The sequence below is a fragment of the Tachypleus tridentatus genome, chromosome 12 (genome assembly GCF_004210375.1).
Source record: "Tachypleus tridentatus isolate NWPU-2018 chromosome 12, ASM421037v1, whole genome shotgun sequence".
In the NCBI taxonomy this organism is placed as follows: Eukaryota; Metazoa; Arthropoda; class Merostomata; order Xiphosura; family Limulidae; genus Tachypleus; species Tachypleus tridentatus.
In genome coordinates, this window is record NC_134836.1 from 45,477,386 (window position 1) to 45,494,612 (window position 17,227).

At 33.6% G+C, this 17,227-nt stretch overlaps 1 long non-coding RNA gene across 1 annotated transcript; it reads right to left on the reverse strand.

The window, feature by feature from the left end:
• Positions 1-8,359: 8,359 nt before the first annotated feature.
• On the reverse strand, positions 8,360-17,118 carry LOC143233170 (uncharacterized). The gene is made up of 3 exons (XR_013018007.1): positions 15,129-17,118; positions 12,273-12,330; positions 8,360-8,494 (listed from the first exon to the last, which is right to left on the reverse strand). It is a non-coding gene; the product is annotated as an uncharacterized LOC143233170 (long non-coding RNA).
• Positions 17,119-17,227: the final 109 nt, after the last annotated feature.

Consider the following 17,227-nt stretch of genomic DNA (forward strand, 5'->3'; position numbering starts at 1 on the left):
TAGTCAAAGTTTTACTCGCAGAAAATATGTAATTCAAAGGAAGCAAGAGATAAAAGAAGAAAGCGTTTCGTATCTTATTAATTTTTACTTCTTGATAGTGGTTCTGTGTAAACATCACGGATATTAATTTTTACTTTCTGATAGTGGTTCTGTGTAAACATCACGGATATTAATTTTTACTTTCTGATAGTGGTTCTGTGTAAACATCACGGATATTAATTTTTACTTTCTGATAGTGGTTCTGTGTAAACATCACGGATATTAATTTTACTTCTTGATAGTGGTTCTGTGTAAACATCACGGATATTAATTTTTACTTTCTGATAGTGGTTCTGTGTAAACATCACGAATATTAATTTTTACTTCTTGATAGTGGTTTAGTGTAAACATCACGGATATTAATTTTTACTTTCTGATAGTGGTTCTGTGTAAACATCACGGATATTAATTTTAACTTGTTGATACTGGTTTTGTATAAACGTCATGGATATTAATTTTTACTTCTTGATAGTGGTTCTGTGTAAACATCACGGATATTAATTTTTACTTTCTGATTGTGGTTCTGTGTAAACATCACGGATATTAATTTTTACATCTTGATACTGGTTCTGTATAAACGTCACGGATATTAATTTTTACTTCTAAATAGTGGTTCTGTGTAAACATCACGGATATTAATTTTTACATCTTGATACTGGTTCTGTATAAACGTCACGGATATTAATTTTTACTTCTAAATAGTGGTTCTGTGTAAACATCACGGATATTAATTTTTACTTTCTGATAGTGGTTCTGTGTAAGCATCACGTATATTAATTTTTACATCTTGATAACGGTTCTGTATAAAAGTCACGGATATTAATTTTTACATCTTGAGGGCTCGGCATGGCCAAGCGTGTTAAGACGTACGACTTGTAATTTGAGGGTCGTGGGTTCGAATTCCCGTCGCCCCGAACATGATCGCCCTTTCAGTCGTGGGGGCGTTATGTTACGGTCAATCCCACTATTCGTTGGTAAAAGAGTAGCCCAAGAGTTGGCGTTGGGTGGTGATGACCAGCTGCCTTCCCTCTAGTCTTACGCTGCTAAATTAGGGACGGCTAGCGCAGGTAACTTTCGAGTAGCTTTGTGCGAAATTCAAAAACAAATAAACAGTATATCTTGATAATGGCTCTGTATAAACGTCACGAATATTAATTTTTAATTTTAATACTGGTTTTCTCTATAAAACATTAAAAAAAGACGAAAACACATAAACAAGAAACTAAAAATGATATTGAATGTCTAATTTCTCATTGGTAAAATTTAAATTGCATTTCGAGCTTTACTTGAAAACATACAGAAATTCTGCTTTAGACTTAAAAGCTGTTTAGCGAATTAAAATGACGAAAATAGTATTTTAATATCAATGTTTAATAATCAGTGATGTCGAGAAAACCCACTTGTGGAGAAAAATATATAATGTAAAAACGTTTCGTTTGGGTTGAGAAAAGATTTTACGTAAAGGAGCGAACAACGTTTCGACCTCCGGTTATTGTCAGATTCACAAAGAAAGAAATAGGTAACTGAACGGAAGCTGACCACATGTTTGAAAGGGGTTGTGTAACTGAGTGTCGGAATGTAGAGGGCGTGCTTAAATGTTTTTATTTACAACAATTCTCTTCACTCTCGTGTGAATAACCCAGTAACGTTTCACATTTTTCACGTTATACTTTCAATGATACCTACAAACCAGTGCTCAAAAATAAGTCTGAGGGCTTATGTCGCTAAAAATCGGGTTTAGATAGCCAATTGTTTAAACTTGTGCTTCAAAACAAGAATAAAACGATACAAGCACTCCTGCTAAAAAGTTGTACTTGTACAAAATATTCACAAAGCTCGAGAAAACAAACTAAAAAAAACATTATAAAATTCACTTGGCTGTCTTGTAAGCTGATTGAGAATGTTAGATCGTTGTGGTGTAAAGTTTTTCTACGAATTTTTGACGTTCATGGTTTCTCTGAATTTTAAGCTCAGATTTGGCACATATGAAATATTAAACATTTTATTTGTTAAATATTAAACATTTTATTTATTAAATATTAAACATTTTATTTATTAAATATTAAACATTTTATTTATTAAATATTAAACATTTTATTTATTAAATATTAACCATTTTATTTATTAAATATTAAACATTTTATTTGTTAAATATTAACCATTTTATTTATTAAATATTAAACATTTTATTTGTTAAATATCAAACATTTTATTTATTAAATATTAAACATTTTATTTGTTAAATATCAAACATTTTATTTATTAAATATTAAACATTTTATTTGTTAAATATTAAACATTTTGGTATTTGATAATATTGTACGAATAATATTATACTTGTACCAGAATCGATAAGTTAGTTATATAGTACTTATTTCATTGAGATTTATGAATTTAGTTCTGATCTATTTGTTAGTATCCATACAGGGAGTAATTTATATCACAGTTCAATCTAAGGATGAAGCGCTTGACAACAGAAGTGAATTAAGAACAGTGGAGATAAAAAAACCTACAGAAGTTTCGACATTTGAGAGAAAAAACACAACCTGGTGTAAATTTGCGTAGGTTGTTGTTACTTATAATATTGTTTGATCACATAAGGATGTACATTCGAGATCACCTACACGTCGAAACTGAAATATATTCTGATTGCTCTCTTCTAGTTTTTTTCGTTACTCTGACTGCTTTGTTTTGATTAGTTACATGGAATTTGTTACTTCAATATTTAATTAATTCATGTCCTTAGAAATGTGAATATATACGCGTGGGTTTCTTTTGAATTCGATGGTGAAAATTAGATTATGCTAACAGTTCTTGAACTAAAACATTGTCAGTGTTCAAACAAACATTGGTTGTTATTGGTTTAACAGCTTTTAATCCTGAAATTACTCACTTGAGTACCGTTTAATACCGTACCGGTATCGAGGCACTAATATTATATAATTTTATGTTTGTTCCTGTTACAACCGTCAGTGTAAAGTAATGAGTGCATAGATTTGACCATATCCTAAGTTTAAAGACGTACGCATCATGGCCCAGCATGGCCAGGTGGTTAAGGCACTTGACTCATAATCCGAGGGTCGCGAGTTCGCATCCTCGTCGTACTAAACATGCTCACATTTTCAGCCGTGGGGTCGTTATGTTACGGTCAATCCCACTATTCGTTGGTAAAAAAGTAGCCCAAGAGTTGGCGGTGGGTAGTGATGACTAGCTGCCTTTTCTCTAGTCTTACACTGCTAAATTGGGGACGGCTAGCGCAAATAGCCCTCGTGTAGCTTTGCGCGAAATTTAAAACAAATTCTTTTGTTCAATAGCGTCTTCAAATTAAGTTACCTTCTGAAAATCAGAACACTTTTATAATTTAAAATGCAAAATATCATTTAAAATTAATATTATCGTAAAAATGCCCGCTGTTGCACCAACGATATTTCTACAGATAGTGAAGTATTTTACAAAATATTCTGACAGTTACTAATATTTATGTGTGCTATATCACCAGTATAAAACTTAATAATTTAAATCGCACCGTGTTCATTGTACTAGTATGTATTTCCATTGAAGTTAATAACGTTTCCGTTACAGAAGTTGAGTGCTTTATATACACATCGGGGTAAAGCTTTATCTAACGACGATATATTTTGAAATTAGTTATGCTACGTAGTTTTCATTACAAAAATATCCGACATAAGTCTGGTCTGTCCAAAAGACATTACTCCTCCCTGATACTTTCTATAATCCATCTAGTGTACGAAGAAGGCGGCTTTCCAGCGCTCGATTCAACAGTTCGAACACACAAAAATCCAATATGTCTTTGTAAGGAATGGCATAAATACCCGTTTCATTTTCTAACTTCTTGAGGGATGTCGTGGAAGTAGCTTGTACACACACGGCTCGTGGCGCTTTTCCAGAAGAAGATTATTCTTAGTCATGTTACGTACAGATTCCAAAGACACGCGAACGGCTTTTGTCACTGACCATTTTATTGACTTGTTACAAGATGCCGTGCCCTCAAGTGGTACAGCGGTATGTCTGCGGACTCACACTACTAGAAACCGGGTTTTGATACCAGTGGTGGGCAGAGCACCGATAGGCCATTGTGTAGCTTTGTGCTTTGCTTCAAACAAAAAAACCCTACATACATAAGTGTGTGCTTATTTCTTATAGCAAAGCCACGTTGGGCTATCTGCTGAGTCCACTGAAAGGAATCGAACCCCTGATTTTAGCGTTGTAAATCCGTAGACTTTCTACCGCTGTACCAGCGGGGGACACATACATTAGTCATAATTCACTGCCGATCAATTCGGATGAACTCTAGTATTTATTCAATATTAATATTATAAAGTACTATATAAAGTTTCATTTCTGTGTTATTCATCTATATCAACAAAAATGGTCACCTATGATAGTGAACATTTACGAAAATATGAAATAAAAATAAGGAAACGATTTCTGTTCAATTAACTGTATGTGTTCATTTAATTATCATAAATACTACAAATACTGAGGTTAATGAATTTTTTTTTCAAAGGAAGGTTAAACCTACAAAAATCAGTCATTGCGTCCACTAGTAAACAAAGTAAACATAGTGAACATACTAATATATGTGATTTCTGCCAAGGTGTGTTTCAAAAACTCTTCGTAAGTTGGAAAACGTTTTAAACTCATTATGATGCACGTTTCTTTGTTTTGTTTTGTTTTAGTTTCGCGCAAAGCTACTCGAGGGCAATCTACGCTAGCCGTCCCTAATTTAACAGTGTAAGACTAGAGGGAAGGCAGCTAGTCATCACCACCCACCGCCAACTCTTGGACTACTCTTTTACCAACGAATAGTGGGATTGACTGTCACATTATAACATCCCCACGGCTGAAAGGGTAAGCATGTTTGATGGGACGGGAATTCAAACCCGTGACCCTCAGATTACGAGTCGAACGCATTAACCCATTTGGCCATGCCGGGTCTAAATGCACATGTAATCACTACTAATAATTCAGCTTTAGAAACTGACCGCTGTATACAGCTCAATTTCATGTAGAATGATTTAAGGTGCTCGGTCCTCTTCTCAAATGTTATCACAAAGCCACATTGGGTATTTGCTGTGTTTATAATGTGGAATCGAACGCTGGGTTTTAGCGGAGGACCGGATGTATGAAACCTCGGAATTGTTTACCCTCCGCTGTTTGGGAAAGTAGTCACAGAAGTTTAACACACTACAGTGAAGCTTATACTTATTTATGGAAATCACTGTAATTCAGAAACAACTTTTGGAAACCGACCTATTTCTTGGCAAAAATTATAACCTACCAGTTATTCTCAGAACTGTGAAACATAGCCAGATAGCATCTGAGAAGCGAGTTACAACAAACGAACACTTCCTATCGAGAAGTTACTAAAATGATAAAAAAAACAACTAATTAGCAATCGAAAGTTCGTAAAAAAATTGCTTAACAAAACTGGCTCGTGTTTAAATCTACATTTGTTTAAAGATGAAAAGCTTCCAAGAGGAAATATATCAACGTGCCAACAGTCTGAAGAACGATGAAGCTTGCCACACTTGCCAGTAGAATGACACATAAACTTAAGTTGCACAAGGCCTAAGTAACCTAACAGCATATAGCATAGATTTCTCATTCGTCTGAAACTTTTGTTATAATATTACGAGCATTATGTTTCAGGACTTCTCTGCTAATAATTGGTTTATTAGTCTAATTATTTCAGGCTAGCGAATTTGTAACGTATTATTTTACCCATATATTCGGTATGTATGTACGAGTTTTCCAGAAGCTTAATTTGAACTGTTGAATATTACATTAGAGTATCACTTCCGGAGTTATCTATAAACTAATGACTTCCTTCGGTTAATGTTTATTACAAGTTTGATTTTATGCAGTTTTCATAAAATTCAGATTATAATTACTGTCAGAGCTGACTACGTTTTATCGTTTAATTATGTTTATAGTTAATTTGATTTAAATGCACTCTGCAATTTAACATGTATTCCTCTTTCGTGTTAATTATACGTTAAAATAACTTTTGAGAGAGGATCCAATGGTTTGTTGTGCGGATAACGTGAAGCGTGTTTTGAGGGAGGAGAGGACATTTTAGGTAAAAATAATTTACTTGTAAGTTTTGCAGTTTCAATCAACATTAATGCACAGTTCCTGGTGAAACCTCAAATGTTAGCCTTTTTCTTTAAAGAAATAAACCATAAAATATTTAAGAAATTATTTTAACAGAGAAAAAAATAATGGCTTATTTTAAGAATTATGTAAGTAATTACTGTTGCTGTTGTTTTGAACTAAGCACAAAGTTACACAATAGGCTACCTGTGCTCTGCCCACCACGGGTATCAAAACCTGGTTTTTAGCGTTTTAAGTCCGCAGACATCATCGTTAGGGTGTACTATGAGTTGATTACACTCTGTAGGCAAGATATTCCAGATTGATTGCTACCCTTAGCACTACTCCTGGATCTAAGAGTGATAGCCAATAATGCGTACTTTTGCATATATATATATTACAGTTTCCGTTGAATCAAGTTTCTGTATGCGAAGGCTAATGAATCTTAAACAACAAATCTTGACAGACCCTCCACTGCACAGAGACGTCGACTTAGACATATGACTTCAGTGCGGTTTTAATGATACTTTTTGTGATTCAAGTCCATACGAACAGTTAACTTGCTCATGAAAATAGCTACAGATATATCAAGGTGTACATAAAAGAGCATTGCACTGTATAACAACTTACAGACATCTTTCTGCTACCATAAATAAGTACATTCGTGACAGCATTGTTTTTTGTTAATTCTTATAAAGTGCAAATGACCCTCTGTATTTTATATAAAATCTGAAAATAACAAAAATATAATAAAAATAACAAAATACAATTTCATATTAGTTCATAAGTATTTCTGTAAACAAAGCAAAGGCTTAAATGTTGCATTGTATAAGCTGCAAGCTAAGCTCTGTAGGACTGATTATAATTCACCACATTTTCAGTAACTCATATTTTAAAAAGGGTAAATAAAGTTGATTTTTAGGGTTGATGGATTTGAAATCTAAGAACTAGATATAAGCTTTTCAGTTAAAGAAGTTGTGATATGATATGATGAGTTACAAAATAAAAGTTGTCTTGAATTTGTATTAACACGTCAGATGCTTTAATTTTTACGAGATTATAAAAACAGCATAGTCTACTGGCTTCGCAAGAAATTTTTACTTGTCTTGACTTTCAAAACTTTGGTTTTCTCGAGGAAATCAATAACATTGGAGACAAATATATCACATACTGCTCATCTGTATGAAATTATGTTAATTAGCAGCAATCCACAAAACGTATGCGGTCATATATATTTCTTTATTCAACATTACTTTATACTTAGATGATTTCTAGAATAATACAAAAGGATTCTAATCGTAGATACCGAAATTTGTATGTCTGCTTGTCTTAGGCCTAACTTTAGTTACGTACGATCTGTGTTCAATAAAGAGATTAATTAACACTGTAACTTCTGTACGTTTTTTTTTTTTAGTTTAGTTACCAGTACAATATACTGTACATTATCAGCAAATCAACTTATAATATTGTTATATGTCTTCTTAACATTGGATATTAAAAAAAAGAACACAACCAACACAAGGCATTTATATGTTGTTTTACAAAATGTCAACTTGACTATATTTATATTCGTTGAAATCAAGTGTGCGCACGCTCACATTTAGATAGTAAGATACGCACGTATTTTCAAAACAAATAAAAACTGGGCATTATTATAAAGGATAAAATGTATAGATATACACAAGATTGCATGTCCTGTAAACGTTTCTTGGTTTGGATAATGTAGTTGTTATAGCTTATAATCAAGATTTATGATAAAGGTTAAATTAGCTGTGGATTTTGGGGGGAAAAGAAGTTTTCTCAAGTTATAGTGTTCTTGTGATTTCTGCAAAGGGTGTTAATTAGGTACACCTTATAACCGGAGAATCGACAGGATAAGTTACAAAGTGGTACTTATTTTAATTAAACTGGTTACAATTAAGCTAAGAAATAAAAGTACTGTACACAACGTATGACACGTAATGTGATCAGTCTTTATTTATCAAAATTACATAATACAGAGTGCACTTTTGTGTTGAACACTGGACAGTTTTCTTTAACTGTACTCATGAACTGATCAAAAGATTTTCTTTCCAAAAGATGTCTTCCCATCAACTAACGTATTTGAGAATCCGTACAAAGTGTTTAAATCTAATGTTTATTATTTATTGGGAAATGTCATATTTACTTCTAGCTACTAGCGTTATCCACGTGACTGGTCATTCTCATTTGTTTGTAAGCTCGAGATGTCATCTAGTCTACCAGTGAAGAACACTGATGTCAACTAAATTCTTGAATGATATGAAGCAATACAGAAATATCTTCTACGGGTAGAACAGGTATTATCACTGAAGAATAACTAAAATGAAGTCAACTTAATGATTTTATGCACCATACGTCAATCGAAAACAGCAAATATTCATAATAAACAGATAATTTGAAAATTTCTACATTAAAATAATAAGATATAAAATGCATGATATGCTTGCATACCCTAAAAATATGTAGTTTATGGCTAATAGACTGAACATTGGGTTGAATAAACAGAATAATTATTTTGTGTAAGGTGCTAAAGGAGATACCATTTTGAATCTTTAAGGATTGTGGCTGTTGATTAACTTTACTCATCGCCGCAATTACTTTGAATATACATAGATGTCACTTCTGTGTTCTTCATGAATGGGACGAATAGTGTTTCATTGTATATCAGGTTTTAGATAAGTGCCTCCTGATATCTGATATAATTAAGACGGTTCTTTTAATTGCATAGGAAATATGGCCATACGTATTGGAAGTACACCGTGTGTGTTAACTGCCACTTCATTATAGTATGTATTAAATTAGTTGCTTCATCATTGTTTGTTTAATATTTAATAATGATGTACAGGTCTGCATACATTAGCAGCCATGCAATACTGTTAAGGAGTTACAGCATGTGACGACATGAAATAGTGTTTTGGGTTCTTATTTTTAACTACTTATACTATTCTTTGGATTTTATATGCTATTCCTTTTGTCACTGCCACCATGTCTATTATGAAATATAGATGCAACACAAGGGATGGACGTGATATTTTTTTAAACTCCATAACGACTGTCTGTGCATTATGACAATTACAAGTACCAGAGTTTCCGCTCTTTAATATCTTGGAAGATCCTGCTGTACTTAGAAGCTAGCAGAAAGCGCCGGTCGACTAGATTAGTTTCCAACCTTGGAGGGCACGCCAAACATGACAGGAGGTCTACTGAGATTGGCTCCCTGTGAGACCAGATATTCTTAGAATCTTGTTTTTACAGTCCTGTGTATATGTCTGTATCCTTCATATCTATAGTCAAATACTCTTAATGATGTATGAGCCTTTTATTACAGATTTTACCGGTTAATAGAGTGAAAATGGTTGGAAACCACTGAGTTAAACAATGTAATATTTATCATACATGATGCACGTGCAAACATTATCATGCCTACATAATATATCAAGATTATCTGTTGATGAAAATGCCTATCTGCGTATCTGATTCATCGCAAAAAATTAATATCCAATGGATCAAATATTCGTTTCACCTCCATTTGCTTCTGAACAGAGGTGGGTAGGCTATTTTTCAGTGAGAGACTAAATACAGATAGTGAAATGCGTAACAAAATTGGATGTCTAATCCTCATCCATTTTTTTTATTATTAAATAATCAGAATAAGGATTCTATGAGTATTTTGCGTGTTTTCAGTTTTCTATTATTTATTTTTTCTTTTGTATCCACGAAGTATGAGATATATAGTTGTTGCTTGCTATTAAGCACAAAAATACACAAAAAGGCTATCTGTGCTCTGCCCACCAAGGGTATCAAAACCCGGTTTCTAGCATTATGAGTCCGCATGGAAGGCAAGAAATATAATGTACCAACGTTCAATGATATCTCCAACTCATATAAGTAATCAAATTTATGGTTTAATTTATTATTCTTAATGCCTTAATCATCCTATAGATGGCCTAATAGCAAGTCAGGCTATCGTGATGCGTGTCCAAAGTCGTACGTGATTATTTTAGTCAGATTAACCACTTTAAAACTCAAGTTATGGTGGTCCGCACTTCATGTTTTATTAATGATAAATATACTTATGTGAAAAACAACGTAAAACTAGCATTTCTGTTCTGAGAAACTTCGTAGCTGTAATAATCTAGAATGGTTGAAAAACAACGAAATTGCAACTACTTAATATAATGTCACTTAGAGGGTTTAAAGTTGCCATACCTGTCAGCCAGAAAATTTATTTTTATACGCTTTGTTAACCATATTAGATCCATAGCAGTTTAACGGAGGGAAGGGAAGTATAAGAGTGAAAGTGACTTTCGCTATTCGTTAAAACGGCTGAGTAATAGGCAGTGGACTTTGCTCACTAATTACTCCCTAGTTGGCCAGTAGTTAAATACTAGTACTGGTTGTGCATGGAGTAAAACGGTTTATCAATTAATCGTATAGCCCATGTACTGCATAAAGTGCCGTTCAGGTTGAAAATACCAAAATCCTAACCCTGATATCACATCAAACTTGCTAAATATCTCGATATAAATTTGGTGCTCTGTAATAGATATGCAATGAAAAATTAATATAAAAAACTTTATCCAAACATATAGCTAAAATCCAAAAAGTTAGACACGAATTGCTTGTTTGTTTGTTTTGTAATTATATATGAACCTACACAATGGGCTATTTGTGCACTGCTCACCACAGATATTGAAATCCGGTTTTTAAGGTTATAAGTCCACAGAAATGTGAACAAAATGCAAATATTGTGGAATTACTCTCCATTTATTATTTGAAAACGTACTTCACCTGAGAAAGGTAACATGTTGATAGTTTAGAATGTCCCTCCCTTAGTGAATCAGTGATAACTCTGGAATATTATAATGCTAAAACCCATGATTTGATACTGTGGTGTTAACAGCACAAATTGCCCAAACAGCCAATTTGTTGCCTGTCATCCAACTAATCAGACAATTCCACATTAACACATGGACTATAAACGTAAAAGTCGTATTATTCCCAGTAGTATCGTGGTAATGTTTCCTTGGCTAGGACAGAAATGACACACATAAAAGTAAAGAAATCAGTGCAAGCATCAAACCCTGAATTTTAGTGTTATTAAGCCCACATACTTAACGTTAAACCTATGCGAAGGGAGGCAGTTTGTTGCTCGAATCAAACCTATACAATGAGCTATTTGCGCTCTGCCCACTACGGGTATCGAAATCCGGTTTTTAACGTTAGTTGTCCTCAGAATTACTGTTGAGTCACCGGAAATAGTTAAACAACACACCACTTGAACCATTCGTTTTCTCAGTTTATCACATAAGAAGAAATGTGTTTCTTGTGTTATAAATATATATGTTGATACGAATAACTTACTTAAAATAATTAGATAAATGCTTTTAGTTTTTTTACTTAATGAGAGCGCTTTCGTCTGATGTAGTTTCTTCAAATATTAACGAGAGTTTTGAATATTGCTTCAAGATCAAAGTTACAAACCAAAAATAAAACTTTGCAAATGTTAACCGTTTTTTTTAACTTCTTTTGCTGCTTTCTATTTTGTATTATGTTATTTCTAAATTATAAGATTCTTAAGATTTGATTTTGTTTAATATTCCAGTATTTTTATGGATTGCGTTTTATGTGTTGAAATGGTTGCGACTGCATGAGTGTAAGACCTTCGCTTGTTCACTATCCATATTCTTCTAGTTTCCATTATTCGAATCGTGAAGTTTTATTGACTTTAGCAGCACTGGCATTTATTAAGTTTATGAGATAGTGTTGTTTTCAGTCGAAGAAAATTCATTTCTTTTAGTACTTTTTTTTCCATTTGGTTGCGTCATCAAATAATATTTTACAAATTCTGCACGACAGATTGTTGTTCTTTATATGGGTTAGATGGCATGAATGTAAGATCAATTACAAGTGCACATCACTGTTATTATACAACATGTTTGTGGAGACATTTACTAGTACATCATAAAATGGGACTCAGTGATGTTCATCACCATTGTGAATTTTATCGAGTCGTGTAGAGAACTGAATATATTCTTTTTAACTTGTAAGCTCCCCATTAAATTGTCCAAAATATAAAACCATAATATAAATACCTTTTCTATTTATTTCTAACGATTTTGCAATGGAGTATTGGTTTCAATGGCCATTCCCCTGAAAATAAGAAGTATCATCGAAACAGAAATAATTAATTCTAGTACACTTGATTATAATATTAATATAGAATATTCGCTGAATCTCCTGTTTAAAGCTTAACACATACACACACGCACACACCCCTAAAAAAATAATTTTTTTTAGAAAATAATAAGATGACTTTAAAATATCCCTAGAAAGAAGACAAAGCTATTGCCCTTTCGAATCACTTCTAGTTTTCAGTAGAATTGTCATTTAATACTTTTGGAACTTTAAAGGATTTATGAAAAGTTGTTAATGCAGTTGAAGAAACAATTGTTTGAAGAAGGGTAAACTTCGATGCTAACAAATTAATATTCCAGCGAACCCTCTAAAGACGACGAATTAGTATGCGTCTCAAAATCATTAAATTTAAGATATAAACGCATTTATCCTTAGGATATATAACATTGCTAGAGTAGTAATTAATGTTTACGTACATCGATGACAGTGAGAATTGTTGCTCTATTGCTCTCTACACTATTACTCACGTCATCAAGTGTTTGGAGACAGTGCGAATTTTGATCATGTAAATATTTTGGCTTTTATATTTTCTTGCATCTTGTGATTTCTCACATATATATTTGTGAAAATTTCAGAAATCCGGTGTTTTCTTATTATTCTCTAATGTCTTAATTTTGTTTGAGAATCTGTTCTCTTATCTAATCTGAGCACAATCGTCATGATGTAACAATTTACTTATGATGAAGGGGAAAGGTCCGGCATGGCCAAGCGTGTTAAGGCGTTCGACTCCTAATCCGAGGATCGCGGGTTCGAATCCCGGTCGCACCAAATATGCTCGCCCTCCCAACCGTGGGGGCGTTATAATGTTATGGTTAATCCCACTATTTGTTGGTAAAAGAGTAGTCCAAGAGTTGGCGGTGGGTGGTGATGACTAGCTGCCTTCCCTCTAGTCTTACACTGCTAAATTAGGGATGGCTAGCGCAGATAGCCCTCGAGTATCTTTGCGCGAAATTCAAAAAAAACAAATGAAGGGGAAAAAATGGTGCGCCATCTATACGTTTGTGTATTTTGTGTAACTATTGCAGCAACAATTAAAGCAACACTTGTTCAGAGCACAGATGTGAAAAAGAACACATGCACTTATGTGAAAAAAAATGCCGATATATAACACCTAAGAAAGCTACTTTGTTTTTATTGTGTTAAGCCTGGCATGGCTCTGTGGGTTCGAATCTCATCACTGAAGATTCTCACCTTTTCAGCCATAAGGGTGTTATAATGTGACGGTTATTCCCACTATTACAGAGTTCCATGAAGTAGCGACCTTTTCACAATTCTGTGGTTACTTCTAGAATTACTTCAATAGTCATAAGACACGCATGAATAAATTCTCATTTGATCGACCGACATAATTAATTAACTCCAGGCATTAAACTAGAATTTGTTGGAAAACTGGTAATATGTTAGAGAAATTAAGCTTATTTTATAAATGTTTTTATAATCATGTTTTGATATTTTTGTTTCAGCCAGCTATGTTTTAATATAGGTATTAAATTTTATATAGGATACAGTACTGAAAACTTGTGTCGCAAAATGTTCTGCAAACAAAAACGTGTATTCTCTGAACAAGTCCTCCAGGGGGTTAGCGGATTTTATTGATTTACAAGTAAAATGGGGTTTGGCATCTATCTGTTTCCGCATTTTCTGTAATTACAACAGCGATAGGTAAACACAGCAAAACTTTCTTGTCACATATACATTTATTTACACTTAGTTATGAAAAAACATGTCGGTATATGTTACTTAATAATAGCCAACTTGCTTTTATTGTGTTAGGCCTTGCATGGCTTAACGGTTAGAGCGCTAGACTCCTTGTGGCTTTGCGCTAAAACAAAACACCTATTAAACAAATTAATTCGACAGTTATGAAAAAAAGATTTATTAAAGTACGCAGTCAAATAAGGTTTTATGCTAACGAACAACATCATGTAATAAATTACTGTTGTACATTTATTTTAGTGCCTACGCTTGTTTCTGTATAATTTTCTTTTTTGTATGTGACGTATATTCTTAACAGTGTATTGCGCAAGTCCCGCCTAAACTACGACAGAATTCTTCAAAGTGAGAAGGAAAAATATTTGTTTACGAATACGCGCTAAATACTGTTGAAATGTCGAAAAAAATCGCGTGGTTAATATCTAAAATCCCACGCGCCTAGAAAAGAGGATGTTATTAGACAGCTACATTCAGTACGCTGTAGGCTTAGGAAGCTATAACTGTTACTAACGTCTATTTATCGAAAACTACAGAACTGACCAGGAACGTTAGATTTCGAACATTACTGACCGTTCAACTTCAGTGAATTAATTCGGACGTTAGAATTTATACGAGATATCAAATACTTTTCGCTGGAAGAAGTCAGCTTGTATTCGATGTGAGGCCAATCAAGAAACAACAGCTTAAGCAAGGTGTAACAATATCAACTTGGAATTAATTTGCTCGTCGTGGACCTGGATCGTCGATAAAATATTTAGTTCTAGACCTGACGTAAGACCCAGTGTTGTCTGTAAGCTTGTAAAACTGTTGTATATAAACCATAATTAGTAATAACTGTTATTATAAATTGTATTGTTTTCGCGTTTGTATATTAAAATATATTTGTGTTAGAAAAGGAAATTGTGCATTAATCTTTTTGGCAAATAACATAAATTTAATACATATTGACATTTAATTAACTACTAAGCTCAAATTAAAATTCCAGTTATTTGTGATAGTAATACGTAACGTACATATCGTAATAAATCGGAGACACGTACCTGATAAATTACAGTATGTAACAATCAATACATGTAAATGTTTTGAAGATCACAAGAAATTGCAAATCAACAAAATCACATTTCTCTCTCAAAAGACACTTATGGAACCCGGAGGCGAGAATATTCAGTGTCTTCAAAACAGAATCGCTATCTTCACTAAATTGTAGTCTAGTTACCATTTATTCAACTATAGAATCGTCATAACATTACTATTTTTTTTCTTAATAATTAACAAGCATTAGCCTAAACAATTCGGTGAAATATACCTTCAAGTTTCCAATCTAACAACAAGGATGTTGTATAAAATAATTATCTATTCAATCACTAATAACTTTAACCTTGATACCTTGACGTTGGTGTGACGTGCGAGATGAGAAATCGCTGAACGAGACTACGTTTTGCGCATCTCTGTTTAATTGCGTGTATATCTGTAAAACTGGGATAATTACATCCATATTACAGCCATTATCGTGTTATTGTATGTAATAACAATTTATTTTGCTATACCTTTAAAACTTTATCAAGTATAGGGGTTTAAATTACTATAACGCCAAATGTTTAGACAAAGAAAAAAAAAGAGCAAAACCCAACAAAAACACATCTCGTATATTCCTATGTAAAATAAGAAAAAGTTATAGAAAATATAAGTGAAGTAATATAATGAAACGAGTCTTGAGGTTACATTTTGAAGATTTAGATATATTAATGAATTCCATATGTAAGGGTTCACATAGTCAGATAATCAGGAAACCAACAATAATGTAGAAGTGGAAATGTGCCTCGAAAACCGAGGAGTTTGAAGAAATTGGGGGGGAAGCGTTGTTTATCAGATTAAAAAAAAAAAAAAAAACAACTAAGCCTAATATAGGAATTGTTGCACGTGGGAGACAGTTGATGTATTTTGTTTCCTTATAGCAAAGCTACATCATACTATCTGCTGTGTCCACCGAGAGGAATCGAAGCCCTGGTTTTAGCGTTGTAAATCCAAAGACTTACCACTGGCCAAGTGGAAGACCTGGTGAAGTAGTTTGTTTGTTTGTTTTGAATTTTGCACAAAGCTACTCGAGGGCTATCTACGCTAGCCATCCCTAATTTAGCAGTGTAAGACTAGAGGGAAGGCAGCTAGTCATCACCACCCACCGCCAACTCTTGGGCTACTCTTTTACCAACGAATAGTAGGGTGACCGTCACATTATAACGCCCCTACGGCTGAAAGGGCGAGCATGTTTGGCACGACGGGGATGCGAACCCGCGACCCTCAGATTACAAGTCGCACGCCTTAACACGCTTGGCCATGCCGGGCCTGGTGAAATAGAACCACGATAAAAATCATAACGTGGGAACCTTTTTACTGTTTGTCACTCTATTGTTCACAACAGTCTTTCCTTTATGTGAGTTTTTGTTGTTGTTGTAATTTCAAACTGAATAGTAGAGGGTTTTCAAAACTCTTTCAATGCGGATTACACGTTGTTGTTTTTTAAGGTAATATCAGCACAACCGTTGTGCTATTTACGTATACATATGCATTTTTAATTAATTATTAGAGGCTTAAATGCATTTTCTGTTTAAGGATGCCTAACATTCAATCTCCTTCCTTCAAAAAAACATTCTATCTGGAAAGACTGTTCCTAGGATGTAAGTAGCATATGTAATGTAACACTGTTCAATCAAGTGTTAAATTTAACATGTTTATACTACGAAGAGTAAGTTAAGGTGGTCGCATAATTTTCTGATATTTTTTTAACTGATTAGAAATTACGTATATTTTCATAAAGGTTAAAATTCTCTTTCTTTCTCAACGTATCTTACTTTTAGACGATCTGTTTGAAAAATATAACGCAGTAAACATAATATTTAACTAATTTTGAAAAAAAAAATTGTTTATACTAAAAATGTGTCGGAAAGGAGGTGTATTGTTCCACTTGCGCTTTCCCGCTAACGACACACGATAGTCTGTAATAGACTGTTTCCACTTAATACCACGAGATCGGCAGTTACGTGGAAATCTGTCACTGAGGGAGCCAAGTCGGTTGATCTACACTCATTACAATAGGGATACGTCGTATGATGCTAAAAGAAGCTGTGACGTAATTATGCTG